The sequence below is a fragment of the Periplaneta americana genome, chromosome 6 (genome assembly GCF_040183065.1).
Source record: "Periplaneta americana isolate PAMFEO1 chromosome 6, P.americana_PAMFEO1_priV1, whole genome shotgun sequence".
Lineage (NCBI taxonomy): Eukaryota > Metazoa > Arthropoda > Insecta > Blattodea > Blattidae > Periplaneta > Periplaneta americana.
The window spans coordinates 25,021,945-25,046,543 of NC_091122.1; the positions used below are offsets into that span (position 1 = coordinate 25,021,945).

At 34.5% G+C, this 24,599-nt stretch overlaps 1 long non-coding RNA gene across 1 annotated transcript in view; it reads right to left on the reverse strand.

The window, feature by feature from the left end:
* Window positions 1-579: 579 nt before the first annotated feature.
* LOC138701154 (uncharacterized) overlaps window positions 580-24,599 on the reverse strand; it is a 761,914-nt gene continuing 737,894 nt past the window's right edge. Inside the window, exon 6 of the long non-coding RNA XR_011332464.1 lies at window positions 580-1,162. This is a non-coding gene — a long non-coding RNA (uncharacterized lncRNA). The remainder of the gene's footprint in view (window positions 1,163-24,599) is intronic.

Genomic DNA, 24,599 nt, shown 5'->3' on the forward strand with positions numbered 1-24,599 from the left:
AACATTTTCGGAACTAACTTCTGAGACACGTAATGCATGTTGAGATGCTTGTGAAGAACATTGTGTACACTTCCGACTGATATTCCGACCTCTGCTGCTATATCTTTTATGGTTTTACGTCGGTCGTCCCTCACAACATTATGCACACGCTGAGCGATTGCTTCATTTGTTGCAGTTGTTGGTCGGCCGCTGCGTACATCATCTTTGATGCTATCGCGGCCACCAGAAAAGCGTTTATGCCAGGCATACACTTGAGTTTTTTTCATTGCTGCTTCGCCATATGCTTCTTCCAACAATCTTAATGTCTCTGCAGGAGTTTTGTGTAACAAAACACAGAACTTGATGTTTGTACTTTGCTCTGTGGACATAATTACAAAATGCGATGAACAAACAAAACACTATGATAAACAATTGCCTACAACTCAAAACCAACAATCGCCATTATCAACAAACTTTAAGGAAATGACATCATGAATGTTACCAACAAAACAAATGTATAATATCCCTTGTTATATATTAATACGAAAAATGGTAGTAAAATTCCGGGAACTTTTTGAACCTAGTAGTATAATAAGTCAACTGCCATTATATAAGGAGCGAACTCAATTCAGTGACTTGGTGGCCAGGATTCCACAGTACTATGCACCGTTGGGCGAAGAATCTACGTAAAGATTTGGTTTGAACAGCAGAATTGCTATGGAATGCGTCTAGTAACGAACCCTGTTCACTTGACGAAAAAGTCGGTGATCAAGTTAGTAATCAATATAGCCATTGATTGATTATTCCCGAATCTGATCATTTCTGCAGTTTCATGCTTTGTTTCTTTGTTCTTGCTGTGTGACTATAATTCAGTGTTTGAACAATGCTTGTTGAAGTGTGTGTATATTTCCTGTATAATTGTATATCTATTACGGACATGTTGCTTAAAATTAACCAATTTTAATAATATTATTACATTTATAATTAGCTTGTCTGTAATACACTTAAAATGTGTTAATTATTGTTATAGACATAAAATAATTAACAAAAAGCTTTATTGTTAATATTTAATGAAATGATGCAACTTTATACACAACATTTGCTTCACAGTAGATATGATTTCACCACTTCCTTTTCAATAGCTTGTTGTGAGCGGTTGAAAACATAAGCTCCTCCATTTTGTCTGTAACAAAAAGAAAAAAAATCTTAATTAGCGTTTAGCCTAAAGATGTTATTCATAATGCTAAGGATTTTGCTAATGGGGAATAGCGTATGTACCGTAGATTCAGAATTTTTCGATGTGTTCTGGATGCTTTTCTCATATTAACATATAAAAGATTCAAACTTAACTATACATAATACATTTTGAGCTAGGAGTTTATTAAACGTATTTAAAGTTTAAAAAAAAGTAGCTAGTGTGATTATCATAGCTCTTTTGTTGTTTAGTCAACTATCCGAAGACAGAATTCAACCTCAAAAGTGATGTATGTAATGTAAACTGTCACAGTGTTATATAACCTACAAATGACTGAATCATAACATTTTTTAGTATAATGTTGAGATTGAACGGGTTACATCAGCTTGTCATCTATGAGGATGACGTGAATATGTTACGAGAAAATCCACAAACGATTAGGGAAAACACGGGAATTTTACTTGAAGGAAGTAAAGCGATAGGTTTGGAAGTAAATCCCGAAAAGACAAAGGATATGATTATGTCTCGTGACCAGAATATTGTACGAAGTGGCAATATAAAAATTGGAAATTTATCTTTTGAAGAGGTGGAAAAATTCAATACCTTGGAGCAACAGTAACAAATATAAATGATACTCGGGAGGAAATTAAACACAGAATAACTATGGGAAATGCCTGTTATTCGGTTGAGAAGCTTTTGTCATCTAGTCTGCTGTAAAAAAATCTGAAAGTTAGAATTTATAAAACAGTTATATTACCGGTTGTTCTGTATGGTTGTGAAACTTGGACTCTCACTTTGAGAGAGGAACAGAGATTAAGAGTGTTTGAGAATAAGGTTCTTAGGAAAGTATTTGGGGCTAAGAGGAATGAAGTTACAGGAGAATGGAGAAAGTTACACAACGCAAAACTGCACGCATTGTATTCTTCACCTGACATAATTAGGAACATTAAATCCAGACGTTTGAGATGGGCAGGGCATGTAGCACGTATGGACGAATTCAGAAATGCATATAGAGTGTTAGTTGGGAGGCCGGAGGGATAAAGACCTTCGGAGAGGCCGAGACGTAGATGGGAGGATAATATTAAAATGGATTTGATGGAAGTGGGATATGATGATAGAGACTGGATTAATCTTGCTCAGGATAGGGACCAATGGCGGGCTTATGTGAGGGCGGCAATGAACCTCCGGGTTCCTTAAAAGTCATGAGTAAGTAAATAATAATAATAATAATAATAATAATAATAATAATAATTAATGCTCTTGATCTATATAATATTTAATCAATTAACTATTTGAATTTAATCGATTAATCGTTAGATTAATAGAGTTTTGGTCGATTTGAAAAAAATGTTTCAATAGGTACTATAATATACAATTATTATTGTTAAATTTAAATCGTGTTCGGTGATAAGCATAAGTATTAAATGTTGTATATCTGTATATATTGTATCGTTATATTACAAAACAACTATTTTAATTACTTAATAACATATTTATTATGAGGCTTATAATTTATTGTGTCAATTTCTGCGGGAATTTTTGAGACAAACATAAATAACAAAAAGTATGAAGACTCACCTAGTTAATACTGCTTCATTCATGATTTTAGAGTGCATTCACATGCTCCGAATTAAGTGCCTCTCTACATTTAGTAACAATGTTCCCTGCATCACTAAACCCAAAAAACTTTCTTTCTGTCAAGCACTTCTCCACGATCGTTCAATTTAAATCCAAACGTTTCACCGAGTTTACCCCTCAAATTCTCATATGACATAATGGAGTTCACACTTTTCACGGACCAGAGAAAACTGATTTTTTTTCTTTGTCGAACTAAACACACAACCTTCATATACAAACTCAGTACAGAAACTGCAACTGCAAAACTACAGCAGTATAAACAGAAGACTGGCCCCTATTGTAATCGTATTACCAGATTTTAGTAAGAGAAGAAAGTAGGTACGCTCTCACTTGTATGTACAGTGTAGACATGGCTATTTTAAAAGGGACGAGGGGAACGAATCCAAGAAATGTATGTATTTCATATGCTAGGAAGATGAACTGACAACAAGGTGGAAAACCATAAAAGTTAATAAGGGTTTCGCATTGTGTTTCAGCTTTCAATAGAGGTAGACTAGGTCACTGTCCTCATATCTCCATCTCTTTCTGAAGTGTTTGTGCAAAGATTTTCTCTACTCTACCTGGTTTATAATAGAAAATAACAGTACTCTTGTGCTTTTAAGTAAGCAATTTCCGAGAGAGGAATATTGTCGGAATATTTAGTATGAGTTTGTATTAACAAAATAATAATTAATATCAACTACAACCGATTAATTGTAATCGACTCGATTATTCGATTAAATGTTTTTGATCGATTAATCTCACAACAGAAATTGATCGATTAATCGATTAAATCCCACAACACTAAAATAATAATAATAATAATAATAATAATAATAATAATAATAATAATAATAATAATAATAATATTAAAATTAACAGTAATAGTAATAATAATAATATACTTGTAGTCAGAGGTATTTGTGGGAGCAGTCCAGGGGGAATTGAAAGATGCAGAGGTTGCATGTCTCCAGAGAAAGGATTCCCGGAACGTCACTCCGTAAGGTGGCCCTCATTCTTCGAACCGCTTTCAAGTACAAATTAACAAATCTACTGCAGAATAGGAAGGCACTTAGAGTGACAATCGACACGATGCCATTGTCTGCTGGATGTCGGTCTATACCTACCTCATCAGTCTAAACTGCGAAGTATTGCAATTAAGAGCTCGTCATTCTGTAAATAATTAGTTAATGAGATTAAAACCGTTCTTCTTCGCCTCACCCTCCACCTTTCTTCAGTTGCCTGCTCCTGCTCCTGTACCGACACCTCCACCAGTTTCTCTCTATCAGCAGTTACACCCATCGTTGCCGAAGAGACACTCGCACTTGGAGCAACAGCGGCGTAAGGATCGAGTAAAACAATTTGGACCGATTTGAAAGGTATAGAGGAAGTGTTACAAAATATGAAATAGTATGATACAGCCTACTACCTGATACTTGTTGTATTCTAGCGGAAGCCTTCCAATTTACTACGCACTGATACTCTCGAGGGAATGTGTTAGTTTACAGTTAGAAGCTGAACTATTGAAACGTTTATCATTATCGCGTTTTCGAGAATAGTGAAAATTTTTGCGATAAGTTCTTGAATATACACTGTTATTCCTCAACGTTAGAAATATTAATGATATATATTTAAAGGTAAAACACACATGTTAGGTCAATTATACAGTGTTCATAGATTTGATAAGATACATTAAAGTATTACAGTTATATGAACAATAACAAATACAATAATAGTACATTATGCAACGAGCCTATAATGGTAGTAATTAAGAAGCGAGTATGGATGTTTATGATACGAGCGCAAGCGAGTTTCATAATTTTCATACGAGCTTCTTAATTACCATTATAGGCGAGTTTCATACGACTTTTTATGCTCGACCATATTTCTATCTTGAAATTATTTGTATCTGACAAGATCGGAAGTGACCTTTTTCTAGGTCGTGAATTGTGAGATGTACGCAGGCGCGAAAGTATTGATTTTTTTCCGAGGAACAATAATGTCATTGACCTTGTGTAATCCCGTTAAACTTAGTATAACCTTGATTATTGAATTCGACATTGAAAAACGAGATGACAAATTGAATTTATTTGAATATTATTTACAATTAACGCTAATTATTATAGTAACAGAACATAACCTTCTGCGACAGTATTGGATTTCCACCCTCCGTGGCTTTTCGCTAATATTCTTTTCGATTGCATATCCGAGAATAATCGATACTTGCGGTCTTATAACGGTAGAAAGCTGACCTGTCATTGGCTGAACAGTTGTAACCTGAGTCTTCATTGGCTGAAAGACCTGACCTTTAATGAGTAGGTGTACTTTAATGACATGCATTAAAGGACTGCTACCAGGTATATAATTACTACATTTCGGCATGGTCGAGCATAAAATTATTAAAGACATTAGTTATAGTCAGACATGTTTCGGAGATGCTCCTCCATCTTCAGTGACTATTTACCACGACGGATGGTTCAGGTGATCGAACCGCGAGTCTCCTTTAAGCCAAGCAACAACGCGGTTCTTTCAGCCAATGACGACTCAGGTTACAACTGTTCAGCCAATGACAGGTCAGCTTTCTACCGTTATAAAACCGCAAGTATCGATTATTCTCGGATATGCAATCGAAAGAGAATTGGCGAAAAGTCACGGAGGCTGGAAATCCAACACTGTCGCAGAAGGTTATGTTCTGTTACTATAATAATTAGCGTTAATTGTAAATAATATTCAAATAAATACAATTTGTCATCTCGTTTTTCAATGTCTAATTTAATTTCAATGTTATCTCTGTAGGTTCTTATGGCCTAGCAAGGTCAATGTGGACATCTGTTCCTCGAAAAAAATCAATAATTTCGCGTCTGCGCACATCTCACAACATACGGGACATTGCTCCAGGTCAGATACAATAAAATTAATAATATGGTCGAGAAATTAGAAATGTGGTCGAGCATAAAAAGTCGTATGAAACTCGCCTATAATGGTAATTAAGAAGTTCGTGTGAAAATTATGAAACTCGCTTGCGCTCGTTTCATAAATATCCATGCTCACTTCTTAATTACCTTCATTATAGGCTCGTTGCATAATGTACTATTATTGTATTTATTAGTGTTCATATAACTGTAATATATCAACTTTAATGTATCTTATTAATGATATATATTCTTAAAGAAGAAGACTGTTCAGTAATCTTTATATGAAACAACGAGTCAAAGTCAGGATAGGAGAAAAAATGTCAGAAGGAAGTGAAATAGGGAGAGTAGATACGTAAAGGATGTCTTTTATCATCAACCCTGTTCAACATATACTTGGAAGATTTAGTAAAGAACTGTTTTCAGGACATGGGAGGAGTGATAGTAGGAGGAAGAAGAATAAAGTACATAAGATTTGCTGATGATATGGCATTGTTAGCAGAAAAGAAGATGATACTAAGGGATATGCTACTGGAGCTAAATGACAGCTGTGAGCAGTATGGGATGAAGATAAATGCAAATGAGACGAAGAATATGGTCATAGGAAGACAAAATACAGGAGTTAAACTTGCAAATTCTAAATGAGGCAGTAGAGCAAGTGGACAGCTTCAAATACTTGGGGTGTACTATAAGCAGCAACATGAGCTGCTGCCAGGAAGTCAGAAGAAGGATAGCAATGGACAAGGAAGATTTAATAGAAAAAGGAGCATCTTCTGCGAACTTCTGGAAAAAGAACTAAGGAAGAGACTAGTGAAGTGCTTCGTATGGAGTGTAGCATTGTATGGGGCAGAAACATGGATATTACGACGAAGTGAAGAGAAGCGAATAGAAGCATTTGAAATGTGGATATGGAGAAGAATGGAACGTATGAAGTGGACAGACAAATGAAGCTGTTTTGGAAAGAGTGGGTGGAGAAAGAATGATGCTGAAACTGATCAGGAGGAGGAAAAGGGATTGGTTGGGGTCACTGGCTGAGAAGAAACTGTTTACTGAAGGATGCACTGGAAGGAATGGTGAACGGGAGTAGAGTTGGGGGTAGAAGAAGATATCAGATAGACAACATTAAGATATATGGATCGTATGAGGAAACGAAGAGGAAGACAGAAATAGGAAAGACTGGAGAATGCTGGATTTACAGTGAAAGACCTGCCATTGGGCAGAATACTAAATTAATGAAATGAATAAATGAAATTGAGTGAGGGAAGAATTTTTTTGGAACATTATTTTGTGACAGTATATTGTGTAAACTTATTGATTAATTATGTACTTATCAGAATTTTTGGATTTTTCGGGGAGTCCACACCTGTGGAGTAACGGTCAGCGCGTCTGGCCGCGAAATCAGGTGGCCCGGGTTCGAATCCTGGTCGCGGCAAGTTACCTGGTTGAGGTTTTTTCCGGAGTTTTCCCTCAACCCAAAAGGAGCAAATGCTGGGTAACTTTCGGTGCTGGACCCCGGACTCATTTCACCGGCATTATCACCTTCATTTCATTCAGACGCTAAATAACCTGAGATGTTGATACAGCGTCGTAAAATAACCCAATAAAATAAAATTCTCTTGGTAACATACGTTTTGGAAGTATAGAACTCACTTTTCATGTCTAAACGTTTAAGGTTTTATGTTTTGCATATCGAATATATACGAATCACATCAAACGTTTCATAGAAATGTGATCGAGTAAAAGAGGCACACGTAGAGAATTAAAAAGTGTTACAGATAATTGCTGGAATGCAGTAAGACAAATTTAATATCACTCAAAAATAGTGACTCTCATTTTGGGTCTACCCTTTCTTAACAGAGCTTGTGAAAAAAAAATCGTGCAATTTACAGTGGAAAAGTTTTGGAATTAAAGACAATGAGTGAGATCTAAGAGATTAAGCTATTGCTTGAGGTATGAGGCTGCATGCAATGCAAACATAATCTGGTTGTGGTTTGCTAGTCGCTGCGATTGTATCGTAGGACACAAACGTGACAGACAACTGTTAGCAATCGTTAAAACAGACCGGATTCGTGGTTATTTTATGAAATTTTCGGGGAAAAACGTGAAATTTTGCTGCTGAAATTACAACTTAACAACACAGAACAGCATGGACTAGAATTTATCTGATGTAAGCGACATTCCAGTGTTGCCATGTCACAATAAGAGAAATTCTTCAAAATATCGAGTTCCATTCAAACGTGATACTGAAGACCGAATCAAACCTAAGTTATCGGTATTTTTACCGAGCCACGAGGTTGTATTTTACGTGCAATACGTTGGGTTTCCTTGTTAATTGTTTGCACTAAGCCGGCAACACAATTCCGCAGGCACTTCACGTTGTCAGCCACAATTATTGAGTTCTCTGAACTGTATTGAAAAATAGGCCTACGTATTTTCAACTACAGTTAGATACACAGACTGCCTCCGTGGTCTGTTGGTCAGGATGCTGGCTTCCAGATCAGGAGGTCCCGGATTCGATTCCCGGGCTCGGCTCTCGGTGAATTTTTCTTGAAGAAGAGGAATTCCCTGGGTGTCTAGAGTATGGAAATTTGTATGAATGTGAGTGTGATTGTGAGTGTGCCGGGTTAATATTAATTAACCAATCATCACAAATATAAAAATACATCAGGTCTGTCTCTGGGCAGTAACCTGAACACACGTTTCAGCGTCACATTGTTGACAAGTAACTTCATCTGTTAGCACAGCCATAAAGCATCTAATAGATGCTATAGAGTTACCAACAACGAAAAAAAAAAGTTAGATACACAGTACAATAACACATTTTCCTCTTTGAAACGTATCTAGCGAAGAAGAAATCTTACGAATAGTGTTTACGTATGTAGGTTTTTGGCGGTGTTTTTCAAAGGCTACACAATCACTGAAAGTGTGCTGTAAAAAAGGCTTAAATGCCAAACCGAGCTTTTTTGTGGGATTAATAATCTAATATCAAACGTTTTGCACATTTATGGGAGAAGCTAGGGCCTAAATAAAATTACGGTGAAACTTATCATTTTTCTTAGTAGATCGAGCCAGAGACATAGGATGTTTTTCTTGCAGAAACTAATTTTCAAAGATATTGATACTTACAGACTTTTTTGTGTCTAGTCTTCAATTGGCGAGAAACAGTTTGTATACGTTTGTATGCATGAACTTATAAATCCAAACGTTGAACAATCTAGATATTGTAGGGCTATACATTCCTATACATAAATTCGTACGTACCTCATGGCCTTAAGTCTACCACAGTGAATGAATAAATAAATAAATAAATAAATAAATAAATAAATAAGTAAGTAAGTAAGTAAGTAGGTAGGTAGGTAAGTAGGTAGGTAGGTAAGTAGGTAAGTAGGTAAGTAAGTAAATAAATAAATAAATAAATAAATAAATAAATAAATAAATAAATAAACGAATGAATGAATAAATAAACGAATGAATGAATAAATAAATAAATAAATAAATGTAAGTAAGTAAATTAATTAATGCATTAATGGATTAATTAATTAATGCATTAATGAGTAAGTAATAAGTAAATAATTAAGTAAATGGATAAGTAAATAAATAAATAATAAGTAAAAAAATATCTAAATAAGTAATAGATTATAACTGATAAGTAAGTAAATAAGTAAGTAATAAGTAAATAAATAAGTAAATAAGTAATAATTAGTAAGTAAATAAATAAATAATGTATGCATTTATTCACACTGCAAATGGGTATATACCCGGTGGAAGTGGTAACTAATTACACTCAATAATGACAATTAATAATAAACACAATTAATAATGAATATAATTAATAATGAATTAATAATACTAATAATAATAAATAATATAAATAATAACAATAGTATCATAACATTAAGAAGAATGGTCCTAAATTAAATGAAGCACGATCACTTAAAATACAATTTAAAGTAAATGAAATTTGTATCTTAACCCTAAGTTCGAACTAAAACCCAAGAGTATGATATGTTCATACATGCACAAGTACCCGCTGTCAACACACTCACTGCACTGGAACTACGACACATTTCACTGTCACTATCCTGATTTCACTAACACTTCAAAAACATTTCACTGTTCAAATACTTTGCCCTACCACTATAAACTATAAAACTTCACTGATACAAACACACTTCACTGACACAACATACTTCTTCACTGATACAAAACTTCAAATAACAAAACATCAATTACACCCTTTAAATAGTGTGTATAATATACTACCGTCTATTAGTAAAGTCCTTAAGCCTATTTTTAAATACATTTTTGGTTATTGGTAAAGCCTTTAGTAAGTATGCAGGTAAAGCATTCCAGTCCCTGATAGTACTTACTTACAAATGGCTTTTAAGGAACCCGAAGATTCATTGCCGCCCTCACATAAGTCCGCCATCGGTCCCTATTCTGTGCAAGATTAATCCAGTCTCTATCATCACACCCCACCTCCCTCAAATCCATTTTAATATTATCCTCCCATCTACGTCTCGGCCTCCCTAAAGGTCTTTTTCCCTCCGGTCTCCCAACTAACATTCTATATGCATTTCTGAATTCGCCCATACGTGGTACATGCCTTGCCCATCTCAAACGTCTGGATTTTAAGTTCCTAATTATGTTAGGTGAAGAATACAATGCGTGCAGTTCTGTGTTGTGTAACTTTCTCCATTCTCCTGTAATTTCATCCCGCTTAGCCCCAAATATTTTCCTAAGCACCCTATTCTCAAACACCCTTAACCTATGTTCCTCTCTCAGAGTGAGAGTCCAAGTTTCACAACCATACACAACAACCGGTAATATAACTGTTTTATAAATTCTAACTTTCAGATTTTTTGACAGCAGACTGGATGATAAGAGCTTCTCAACCGAATAATAACACGCATTTCCCATATTTATTCTGCGTTTAATTTCCTCCCGAGTGTCATTTATATTTGTTACTGTTGCTCCAAGATATTTGAATTTTTTCCACCTCTTCGAAGGATAAATCTCCAATTTTTATATTTCCCTGATAATACGATTGAGAAAAGAAAACTTTCCAGTGTCCGTCCTCTGTCTTCTTTCCCTCAATTTATATGAGTGGTTGTTCCTTGAAGAGGAATTTAGATAAATAAATACGTAAATAAATAAATAAATAAAGACAGGAATATGTAGTAGTACACATAGGATAGTTTTCGTATGCACTGGCTTGCATATCTCGGTGCTTACACATAAAGTATATGTAACTATGATATTAATAATACAATCGTAGAAGTGGCAACGTCGGTTCTATCTTTGAATCTTTGAAGAGATAATTTGTGCTGCTTTGGTTTTGCATGACGTTATATGAAAGGAGTAAAAATAATTGCAGAGCTAAATATTTTTCTTGCGATTTCCTTTTTACCTCTCAAAAACGTTCTTAATTGTGTTTAATGGACGGGATTGTCAAGCATAACGCTCCACTAAGGGGGGGAAAAAAAGGTCAACCTAACAGAAAAAAACTGAAATGAATGGTTGGCAGAACTGCTGCCGTGATTGCTGGCGTGATTATCGTTAGAACAAAATGCAGTCGTGAACTGAGCAGAGCATGCGCAAACCGTAATACAATCAGGAAAATAATGTCATCTTTGATCCGCCATCCGTAGCGACACACCAGAAAGATAAGCAAGCCACAAATCTTCAGCTCTCTCTTTTTCTCAAGTTATATTGTTTTGTGTTTCCTTGGCAAGGCACTGGTAATCAGTGGTTATGAGATCCAAATTTCTTCTTTTCAAAATTTAACGTATGAATTCGTAAGAATTTTATATTTCGGAATATGCAAGGTAAGACTTTCCTGTGTTCAATTTCAACGTGCCTCGTTTACATGTTTCGACCTATTTATGGGTCATCTTCAGAACTGGTCGTTGTTGGTCTTGGCGCCACTTGTTCTGTTTCCTGTGAGGGTGTGTTCCTGTGGTATAGTGTAAAGTCAAAGAGTGTGTGTGTTTTGAAGTTGAGTTGTGTGTTGAGAATTTCGTTGGGGTGTGTTTTTGTGTGTCTGTATATTTCATATTGTTCTAGTGTGTTTAGTTTCTGGCTTTTTGGTTGGATGTGTAGTATTTCCATGTCTGTGTTGATGTCTCTGTGGGTGTGGTTAGCATTTGTGATGTGTTCTGCATATATGTGGAAGTGTTTTGTAATTTTGTTATGGCTGTGATGTGTTCTTTGTAACGTGTTTGAAATGATCTGCCTGTCTGTCCTATGTAGAAGTTGTTGCAGGTGTTACATTTGAGTTTGTATACGCCTGTGTGGTTGTATTTGTTTGTTTGTGTGTTGAGATGTTTTTGTAGAGTGTTATTTGTTCTGTATACGATGTTGTAATTTAATTTCTTGAATGAGGTTGCAATTTTGTGTGTGTTTTTGTTTTCGTATGTTAGTGTGATGTATTTTTTCTGTTCTTGTGTTTGTGTTGTATTCTTATGTTTTTTGTGATTATGTTTTGTCTTACGTATTATGTTTATTGTGTTAGGGTTGTATCCGTTTTCATGTGCTATATATTTGATTTTGTTTAGCTCTTCGTTGTAATCTTGTTTGTTCATTGGTATGTTGAATAGTCTGTGTACCATTGTTCGGAATGACCAAGTCTGAAGATGACCCATAAACAGGTCGAAACATGTAAACGAGGTAAGTTGAAATTTAACACAGGAAAGTCTTACCATGCATATTCCGAAGTGATACAGTGTTAAAAGTTGTGTAATCAAGATGTATAATTTTGTATTATTGGGGAATCTGAAGCACATAAATTTCATTTTCTGTTATCAGTATTATCATTTAGTCAGATTTCATTCTATCATCAATTCCACCGACGATAAAAAATCTTGCAGTTGATAGTCTCATTAAATAACCGATGAAAAATATGACAGGTTTATTTCATTTGCAAGTAATGTGTTATTTGTATTTAGCTTAATTACTATTGACTTTCAGAGTTTGTACGTGTTCATTGACCTTTACTATTTAAATGGAAAAGATTTTGTAATAGTGTAATTATCTCGTACCTCCATGTTAATTATAAAATCAGTGCACTTATTAGAACCAGGTACCCAGCTGCTGAAGCTTTGACCCTGTGAACTAGCAGTTCATTTATTTCCTCTGTATTTAAATTTACGTTTTATTATGAAAAGATACAAGTTTTTAAGTTGGTTAGGCAATATTATATAAAGTATTTTCAGAGCAGTCCGCGCTGTGTATGTATAACACAATTTACAATAGATTTTGAGTTTAATAATTGTAAGCACACCTAAATTTATGGAGAACTAGCCGTACCCGTGCGCTCCGCTGCACCTGTTAGAAATAAATATAAAGTAATTACATAATTAAAATAGGACGTTTGATCCAGGGAACAACTTTTACAACAGCGCAACATAATCTGCTTCGCTCATTACCCAATTTTTTTTTTACATTGCATTTATTACATATATATTTTATGTATTTTAACACGCTTCAATTGACCATAGTTAAAATTTGAATTATAAAATAATGGATTGCTAAGCTAACGTACTATTACTGCATACTAAGTCAATACACTCTCGTTGTTCGTTAATTCTCTGAGATTGAAATGAGTGTACATAAATATTATTTTAAGAAATGCAGAAAACGAATGTACAAAATAGCCCATCATATTTTCTGTGCATAAGAAGCTATTTTAATCTTACCTGTCCTCGATTTACTCAGACGTTACTGTAATAACATTATAGTATTATGTCCATCTAGAGAAACTACACTTTCCAATGGTGAAATAATAATAATTAATTATACAAATCGGTTAATTTAGCTTCTGATATTACTTCATACAAATGCAGAAACATTCTCTGTAGGCTATGTTTAATAGCTTTCGATTTTTGATGTCCAAGGCCCCTGTTTCGATTGTTGTTGTTCAAGGCCCCTTATAGACGAAGTCATTTGTTCTTAATTCATTGCACCATCTTAGATGGCGTTATTTTAATTTTTAAAACTCATTTATCTCATTAAATATCAGTCCTATCAAAATTTTGTAAAGAATAAAACTTATTGGAAATCATTTTTAAAGAAACTTTTGTTATGTAATATTTTTTACAAAAATCAATAATAAGTGAGATATTTCGATTTATTTAATTCAGGCCACCTTATAACTCCCGTTTTAAATAAAGTATATTTAATGCCATATAGCCTAAAATATAAGTTACAACGAACTTAATTTATATTCCAATTTTCATATAAATCGGTTCAGCCATTACCGCGTGAAAAGGTAACAAACATACAGACAGAAATACAAAAAAAATTTTCAAAAATTACGATTTTCAGTTTCAGGGTGGTTGATTATATATGTTAGGACGAATTATTTTTGGAAAATCGAAAATTACCAGAAAAATTTCGGCTACAGATTTATTATTAGTATAGATGACGGCCGCTCGTCAAACATCAGGATAGATCTCGAAGACAATTCCCGAAAAAATTGAATATTAATAAATTTAGCAAAAAAAAAAAATACTAGGAAAAATAGGTAGGACAAATTTAGAACGAAGGCATTAGGTATGTCGTAGCGCTCTTAGATATTTATTATTTTAGTGTTATTCCTGTCGTTATATTTAAATCACGGCCCACATTAAATTTAAGGTAGGAAATATTATTGCTCTGTAATATAATGAGATTATTTTAATAAATCGTAGATATTCGAGAAGTTTAAGTCTTTTGTCTAGAGTAACTGCAAGCCTTGATCACATATCAGATTCGCCATTCCCATGTCATGAAATAGCAACATATAAAAGATAGCAACCACCAGGATCTCCATTGTTGAAAATTAATTTTTTTGGTAACGACCGCTAGATGGATGTACTGCAGCAAGCTATTACTCCATGCAATCCCATAAGGTTTATAACGTGACTTCTTTTGCAGTCACTAGATGGCAGCATAGTGAAATTGATCAAAGTTGTTGTCTTGAAAGTGCATTAGGCTTATTAATCTGTTATATGTGATCGGGACTTCCAGGTATTTCACTGAAGACTTCATCTTCAACTCGGTTAGTGATATGTAGACATGGAGGTGTGTGTAATTATTGTGTAAAAATTTCCTTCAATGTCAATGTGAAAATGGAGTGCGTAAATATTTTCTACAAATATCAATGGGAAAATGAGATGTGGAAAAATGTTCTTCAATGTCAATGGGAAAATGGGATGTGGAAAAATTTCCTTACATCCCAATGGGAAAATGGAGTGTGTAAATATTTTCTACAAATGTCAATGAGAAAATGAGATGTGGAAAAATGTTCTTCAATGTCAATGGTAAAATGGGATGTGGAAAATTTTCCTTCATTGTCAATGGGAAAATGGGATGTGTAAATATTTCCTGCCCCCTGAGCACGAGTATGTAACTTACTCTTTCTGGGGGTGCTAGAGAGTTCTTATATAAAAAAATTAATATGTATCTTTGTTCTGGCAATAAAGTATTATTATTATTATTATTATTATTATTATTATTATTATTATTATTATTATTATTATTATTATTATATGTCAATTGTAAAATGGGATGTGAAAAAATGTACTTCAATGCCAATGGTAAAATGGGATGTGAAAAATTTTCCTTCTATGTCAATTGGAAAATGGGATGTGTAAATATTTCCTGCCCCATGAGCACGAGTATGTAACTTTTTCTGGGAGTGCTAGAGAGTTCTTATAAAAAATCAATATGTATCTTTGTTCTGGCAATAAATTATTATTATTATTGTTATTATTATTATTATTATTATTATTATTATAAATGTCAATGGGAAAATGGGATGTGAAAAAGTGTTCTTCAATGTCAATGGGAAAGTGGATGTGTGACAATTTCCTTCAATGTCAATGGGAAAATGAGATGTGTAAAAATTTCCTTAAATGCCAATGGGAAAATGGAATTGTAAATATTTTCTTCAAATGTCAATAGGAAAATGGAATGTGTAAAACTTTCCATAAATTCCAATGGGAAAATGGAATGCGTAAATATTTCCTTCAAATATCAATGGGAAAATGGAATGGGTAAAATTTTAAATGTCAATAGGAAAATGGGATGTGTAAAAATATCCTTCGATATCAATGGAAAAATAGGATGTGTAAAAATTTCCTTCAATGTAAATGGGAAAATGGGGTGTGTAAACATTTCTTTAAATGCCAATGGGAAAATGAAATGTGTAAATATTTCCTTCAAATATCAATGGGGAAAATGGAATGGGTAAAATTTTAAATGTCAATGGGAAAATGGGATGTGTAAAATTTTCCTTCGATAATAATGATAAAATGGGGTGTGTAAACATTTCCGTAAATGTCAATGGGAAAATGGGATGGGAAACATTTGAAAGGTACGCGAAAACGCGTCCTTAGGAATGAAATTTTTTTATGAGAAAAACTTAATATATAAGCTCCAAGCCTGTTGGGCACTTGTCCCGCTGCTATTTTCGCCGTTCCACTGAAGGAACTTCAGACAATTTTGAAAGTCGAAAATGAACGTAATCAGGTCAGAAACTACCGAGAAATTTTAAAAGCCTGCAAATTGAGTTCCTCGTAAGAGACAAGTACCGAAGAAAATATGCGAAAACCATGGCTCATATTTCGAAGGATCTAATTTTAAAAATGCTGGAACTTGTGTGGGGAGGGGGTTGTAGGACCTTGACCATTTCTTTCAGAGCTCATCCCAATATTTATCTTAGCGCCTTAGGAAAACCGTGGAAAAACCACAAGCAGGATATGTTGTCTCAATTCAGGAGACTAGCAAATTGACTTTGAGGTCACTCTATTAAAATATAGCCTGATAGACCCTCTGAACATTATTTGAGAAGGGTGAGTGTTATTATTGTATTATCCCTACTTGAATTTCACTACGAGATAGAATATTGGAGTGTTTCTGGTACAAGATGAGTTGGGATTTGCCTTGATTATGAGTTTAAGGAAGGTCATTAAATAATGGGGCGGGACGGACCGTGCAGAAAACTACGAGACACGAAGTCAATTTTAAACTTCTGTTTCCATGGTTTCCAAGGGTGACGTCAGAGTAAATATTTCATGTCAATAACTTCTATATAATATATAATTTGAACTATTAATGGAAATAACGGGAAAACGGCTGAACGGATTTTAATGAATGACCCGTCATTTTGAAGCTTAGCATCCAAGGATTTTCAGAAAAATACCAACTTTCAGTGAAGCGTTAGTTTTCTTACATAATTTTCCTATTTTCCAAAATCCATCATTCGTCAATTTTGAGAACTAATTATTGCATTTCAGAATAAAACAAAAGACACACTACAATAAACAATAGGCTATTACACGATTGCAGGATTGCTGACATATTTAGAGTTCAAATTCAATTGGTTACTAAAAACTTCAAGACTTACTAAAATTAATTTACAGATCCGATTTTGAGGTGTGTAATTTTCTGAGTAAAGCTGTTTATTGGATATTAAAATCTACAAAACTTGAGGTTGTTTTGGTGACATTATTACCATTAGAAATGAAATATTGAAATATTATTATAGTTAATGCCATGATGTAACTATTTTTCATTAATTATGGGTACATATTAATCCTATATTAATGATATGAAAGTGGAACGTTTTGGGGTTATATAAGTAGATGTAGAAAATATCTTAAATTAGACCTTGATATTTTCTATAATTTACTGAGTGGCGGCTACAAAACTTATTTAAGATAATAATGCTAATAAAAATCAAATATTTTTACAGTTATTAATCAAGTTGGGGTTGGGTCTTTTTTATATACTTAATGGCAGTGTGGTGTAGATATTTATAGGCGTCATTCTCTTCAGTATTGGCTCGAGACCTAAGGAAAGACCAAAAGATATTACTTACTGATAAAATAAGAGGCCTACAAACCTACAATCCACAATAACCTGAAATAGGTTTTGCTTTACTCCCACATGAAAAACCTACCGATCGTCCTGACATTGTTACTTGCGTTTTCGCGTTGAAACTCGAAAACCAAGGTGGATATGTTCAAGAAAAAGTACTTGGCCTAAAAAGCTATCGAGAAGGAGTAGCCTATGTTTCATTATTATGGAAGCAAATGACTTCCAAAATGTGTGGTATCCCTCATTGAAAATAAATCTGTAAAATTTTTATTTGAACGTCTAATGAACTTAGTTTGCAGCATTTGCTGCACAAGCCACTAGTAATATATTATTCCGTTGTCTTGTTGTTAAAAGTTTCACCTGTTGAGAGACCCTGCATTTTATAAAACGAACGACAATGGTGGAAAGATTTTTATTAAAATAATGTCGCTGATTTATTGTGTCCTCAGTCGTCTTACGTAACGAATACACGTAGTTGCTAAAATTATTTTTAAATTATGCACTTGGTTAAGAAAATTTACGCCAGTGAAGGACATTGATTGTTCTTCTGGAAGTGTTCTTCAAAACGATCATATCAGCTGTCAACTCATCCACTTGTAATAAAAAAAGAAACGCGAGGTTGCCTGTTAAGATAGCAAGAGCGATACAAGTGGTATTGAAGTCGTCCGTTACTTGATGGTAATTTCATGGGAAAAACTTACCACACTCAAGCATGGACTCCGATCCGTCACGCCGCAACGGACACAGGAGTGAATTCTGTTTCTGCATGCTATTATCATAATTATACGCAAAAAAAAGTGACTTATTGCAGATGGAAGGGAATGATATGCGACAGTTATATTTCACACACGTATTCTTTCAAGACACTGAAGTATGGGAGAGGAGCAAGCGGGGGGAGTCTGAGGGCAATTGTCATGGCAACCTGCCTAATCGTATATCCTCTTAAAAAAAAAAAAGAACTAGAATTAGTACGTCATTTGTTTATGCGAGAGTTTTCTCTTGCGTTCTAGAAAATTAACCTTATTCAGGATTTTAGTAAAATGTTTATCATTTTCGAAGGTCCAGGTTAGTTACCCGAATTACACTACCAATGCAAATTTAGACGCAGACGTGTTGTTGACATGGAAAACGTAAATCGATTGGATACAACTATTTACTACATGTTTATTTATGTACAACCTTCGAGTCTAGCTGGGATAGGCTACCTAGTTGGGGTTTATTTTTTGTTAATGACGAAGAAAAAATTCGTTCCGACGACGGGGATCAAACCCAGAACCTCCAGTTATACGCGCCGCATCGAATATTTCTCCTTTGTTTTTTTACCTTTGTGGTGCTATGGATTGGGCTTCGGCGTAGCTCAGTGGTAGAGCACCCAGTGCGTAAGACTAGGGGTCCTGGGTTCGATCCCGGGCGTCAGAGAGAATTTTTCTCCGTCATTAAAAAATAATAACCGTAACAGAGAATCCCATAGGACCAAAAAATTAATTATCTTTACATATAGTTGGATTTTATTTTCGAGGTTTTACAGACTGTAAAGCGAATGTCTGGTAACCAATCTCGTAGAAAACTCTGTGTATGATCTCGCCAAATACTTTCTCGCTATTATTAATTTCAACGAAGGTAAATGATCTTCCCATTTATATAGCGTCCTTATGTGACACATAAGTAATAATAATAATAATAATAATAATAATAATAATAATAATACTTAATTACTTACTTATGGCTTTTAAGGAACCCGGAGGTTTATTGCCGACCTCACATAAGCCCGTCATCTGTCCTTATCCTGTGCAAGATTAATCCAGTCCCTATCATCATATCCCACCTCCCTCAAATCCATTTTAATATTATCCTCCCATCTACGTCTCGGTCTCCCCAAGGTCTTATTTCCTCCGGCCTCCCAACTAACTCTCTATATGCATTTCTGGATTCACCCATACGTGCTACATGCCCTGCACATCTCAAACGTCTGGATTTAATGTTCCTAATTATGTCAGGTGAAGAATACAATGCGTGCAGTTCTGCGTTGTGTAACTTCCTCCATTCTCCTGTAATTTCATCCCACTTATCCGCAAATATTTTCCTAATCTCAAACACCCTTAATCTCCGTTCCTCTCTCAAAGTGAGAGTTCAAGTTTCACAACCATGCAGAATAACCGGTAATATAACTGTTTTACAAATCCTTACTTTCAACTTTTTTTGAGAGCAGACTGGATGACCGAATAATAAAACGCTTTTCTTATATTTATTCTGCATTTAATTTCCTCCCGAGTATCATTTATATTTGTTACTGTTGCTCCAAGATATTTGAATTTTTCCAACTCTTCAAAGGATAAATTTCCAATTTTTGTATTTCCAATTCGTACAATATTCTGGTCACGAGACATAATCATATACTTTGTCTTTTCGGGATTTACTTCCAAACCTATCTCTTTACTTGCTTCACGTAAAATTCCCGTATTTTCCCTAATCGTTTGTGAATTTTCTGCTAACATATTCAAGTCATCCGCCTAGACAAGAAGCTGATGTAACCCGTTCAATTCCAAACCCTCTCTGTTATCCTGAACTTTCCTAATGGCATATTCTAGAACAAAGTTAAAAAGTAAAGGTGATAGTGCATCTCCTTGCTTTAGCCAGCAGTGAATTGGAAAAGCATCCAACGGAAATTGGCCCATACGGACTCTGCTCTACGTTTCACTGAGACACATTTTAATTAATCGAACTAGTGTCTTGGGAATACCAGATTCAATAAGAATATTATATAAAACTTCTCTCTTAACCGAGTCATATGCGTTTTAATAATAATAATAATAATGATAATAATAATAATAATAATAGTAATAAAATAATAATTATAATAATAATAGTAATAAAATAATAATAATAATAGTAATAAAATAATAATAATAATAATAATAATAATAATAATAGTAATAATAATAGTAATAAAATAATAATAATAATAATAATAATAATAATAGTAATAAAATAATAATAATAATAGTAATAAAATAATAATAATAATAATAATAATAGTAATAATAATAGTAATAAAATAATAATTGTAATAATAATAATAGTAATAGTAATAATTGTGATAATAATAGTAATAGTAATAATAATAATAATAGTAATAATAATAATAATAGTAGTAGTAGTAGTAGTAGTAGTAGTAGTAGTAGTAGTAGTAGTATTAATAATAATAATAGTAATAAAAATAATAATAGTAATAACAATAATACTAATAATATTGATAGTAGTAATAATAATAGTAGTAATAATAATAATAGTAATACTAATAATAATAATAGTAGTAGTAGTAATAATAGTAATAATAATAATAATAATAATAATAATAATAATAATAATATTAAAAGGTAAAGGTAAAGGTATCCCCGTAACATGCCATGGAGGCACTTGGGGGGGCATGGAGGTAGAGCCCCATGCTTTCCATGACCTCGGCACTAGAATGAGGTGGTGTGGTCGGCACCACGCTCTGACCGCCTTTTACCCCCGGGAAAGACCCGGTACTCAATTTTATAGAAGGCTGAGTGAACCTTGGGGCCGTTTTGAAAGTTTGGCAACGAGAAAAAAAATCCTGTCACCACCTGGGATCGAACCCCGGACCTTCCAGTCCGTAGCCAGCTGCTCTACCAACTGAGCTACCCGGCCACCAATAATAATAATATTGGTAATAATAATAATAATAATAGTAATAATAATAGTAATAATAATAGTAATAATAATAATAATAATGATAATAATAATAATAGTAGTAATAATAATAATAATAATAATAATAATAGGCCTAATAATGTCGCCTGCAACTGTAGGAGCCTTGCCTGTATGTAAGACTGGTCCAGATGTTTGAAGCCGGTAGCCCCAGTCCGGTTAAACCACAAGCTCGCTTCTTTATGAAAATGTTACGGTTCATTAAGCTATTAAATTGAACTTGATAATACGCCGCTCTCCTCTACATATTGAATCTTCGGCCATCAAGCATTCATCGCGTGGCAATACGTTACCGCAGCCTTGCAATTTGCCCCGATCGCCGATGCGTGACCGCTGGGAACCGCAGTGCCCCACGAACAATGAGCCTCACGTTTCTTCGAACCCAGAACCTGATCGAAGCAGTTCGGCCTCCTGAAGGACGTCTCATTGCTTTGTTTTCATTTTATGGACTAATTTTGAAAGGATGGTCATTCTACAATCTACATTGAGAAAATAAGTTAAGACATAAGTTTAAAAATTCGAGTAAATCCTCCGTGTATGTACTTGTGAGCAAATTCGCTTGCATAAGTAGATACTTTACATAAGATGAGAAGAAGTCGTTAGCTGAGGAAACGTTTACATTGTCGAGTAATTTTGTACAGGTGGCTTTGAATACGTAAACAAATTTAACCCAAAGTAATGACATTAATTATTTCAGGAGGTTATTCTTTGAGATATTTCAAACAAAGAAGTTTAATACAATTTTTCTCGTTTTTGCTTCCTTTTCGAGATAAAAATTGTTTTATTCGAAACGTTCTATAACTTTTTCCGGGAGAATCATTGATTTAATTCCCAATCTTCTCAGTCAATTTAAGAGAGCAAGGTATTATGATAACAAGTGATTGAAAGAATTTTAGTTTTGTCCTTTAAACGTGCAGAAATTTGATTCCAATAAATGTAAAATCTTAAAATTAATTATATTTTTTTCGGATCAGGTGTCTGCAAGTTTAAAGGAAGGAAAAGAAAAACTATTTTTTTTTTAAATCATGTATTATCAGGCCAGCTTCTGTCTGATGCTTTTCCAATTCACTGCGGGCTAAAGCAAGAATATGCACTATCACCTTTACTTTTTAACTTTGCTAGAGAAAATCAGACCTCAAGGGTTCACACCTGTGGAGTAACGGTTAGCACGTCTGGCCGCGAAACCAGGTGGCCCGGGTCCCGGTCGGGACAAGGTACCTGGTTGAGGTTTTTTCAGGGGTTTTCCCTCAACCAATATGAGCAATTGCTGAGTAACTTTCGGTGCTGGACCCCGGACTCATTTCACCGGCATTAACATTTTCATCTCATTCAGACGCTAAATAACCTCAGAGGTTGATAAAGCGTCGTAAAATAACCTACTAAAAACGGCCTCGTAATTGCGTTCGAGTGACCAAAATTTGTATAAGCATTTTTTTGTCATTATTAACACGGTGGAAGAAAAAATTTAACCTTTTTTATCTGCCCCCATCAGAATGTTTGCTTGTCAGATGGAAATCCCAAATTATTTATTGTTGAATGGACTATTTTATAATATAAAATGTGTGCATCCCATATTACATAAGTTTCATCTGCGTGTATCGACAAGAGAAGGCCTTGGCAGAGATCGTCCAGTGTCACCTAATCTGTCTCCTAGCAACAATAAAATAATTATCTCCACGAAGGTAAACATCATAATCTTGTTAATGAACTTAAAACGTCGGCCGCCAGAGGCGTGAGAAGCAACCTGTTTTCGTATGTTTTTATTTTCGTAAATGGCCATCTCATATTACGGATAACTGCTCAGGAACTGGTACCTATCAGTTGCTCCCCCATGATTTAAGATCGCCGCTAATGAACTACCAATAACCTGGGTTAGTTTTAGGTCCATCAAGATTAATAGAGAATATCCGAACCGACATTTATGTAATAAATCAGGATGTTGATATATGCAGGAGGCAGGGATTGTGTTCGGGCCACTGATTCCAATACTAAATCAATTTGTAGCTCCTTCGATAATTTATTTTTGAGAGGAGCACCTTGCAGCCAGTCGAACGGTTCGTGCGGTGATTACAGTAGCAGGCATGCTGGGTTCAATTCTCGACAATGAAAATATATGATCGTCTTCGCCTCCATAATTACCATCATTATCTTCAAAGTCACTAATATTGTCTTTACCAACGTGCGCCTTTTTTGTTTTAATCATCGTGTCGCGTAAGTAACTTGTACATGTACCATGAAATTTTCTTCAAAACATTTGAATCATATGTTTTCATGTCCTCTGAATACAAAAATTAATTTTTCGTATCACCTAAGGCTTTTTGTTATATGCTGGAATCCTTATTTTCGATAACGTTTCCTCACAGAAGCATCTGGCATTTAGGCCTACACATTGTTTTGTAAACTTGATTGCCATAGTGTCTATTACTGATTGTAATAAAGGTTTTGTTCGTGTCCATTATTGATTGCAGTACATAGTGTCCACTATTGTTTGCCTTGATGTCCATTATTGATTGTCGTAGGTCTACTACCCATTAATGATTGTTTCGGTGTCCATTATTGATTGTCGTAGTGTCCATTGTTGATTGTCGTAGGTCTACTATCAATTAATGATTGTTTCGGTGTCCATTATTGATTGTCGTAGTGTCCATTGTTGATTGTCTTGATGTCCATTATTGATTGTCGTAGTATGCATTGCTGATTGTCGTAGGTCTACTATCCATTAATGATTGTTTCGGTGTCCATTATTGATTGTCGTAGTGTCCATTGTTGATTGTCGTAGGCCTACTATCCATTAATGATTGTTTCGGTGTCCATTATTGATTGTCGTAGTGTCCATTGTTGATTGTCTTGATGTCCATTATTGATTGTCGTAGTATCCATTGCTGATTGTCGTAGGTCTACTATCCATTGTTGATTGTCTTGATGTCCATTATTGATTGTCGTAGTGTCCATTGTTGATTGTCGTAGGTCTACTATCCATTAATGATTGTTTCGATGTCCATCATTGATTGTCGTAGTGTCCATTGTTGATTGTCTTGATGTCCATTATTGATTGTCGTAGTATCCATTGCTGATTGTCGTAGGTCTACTATCCATTGTTGATTGTCTTGATGTCCATTATTGATTGTCGTAGTATGCATTGCTGATTGTCGTAGGTATACTATCCATTAATGATTGTTTCGGTGTCCATTATTGATTGTCGTAATATCCATTGTTGATTGCCGTAGGTCTACTATCCATTAATGATTGTTTCGGTGTCCATTATTGATTGTCGTAGTATCCATTGCTGATTGTCGTAGATG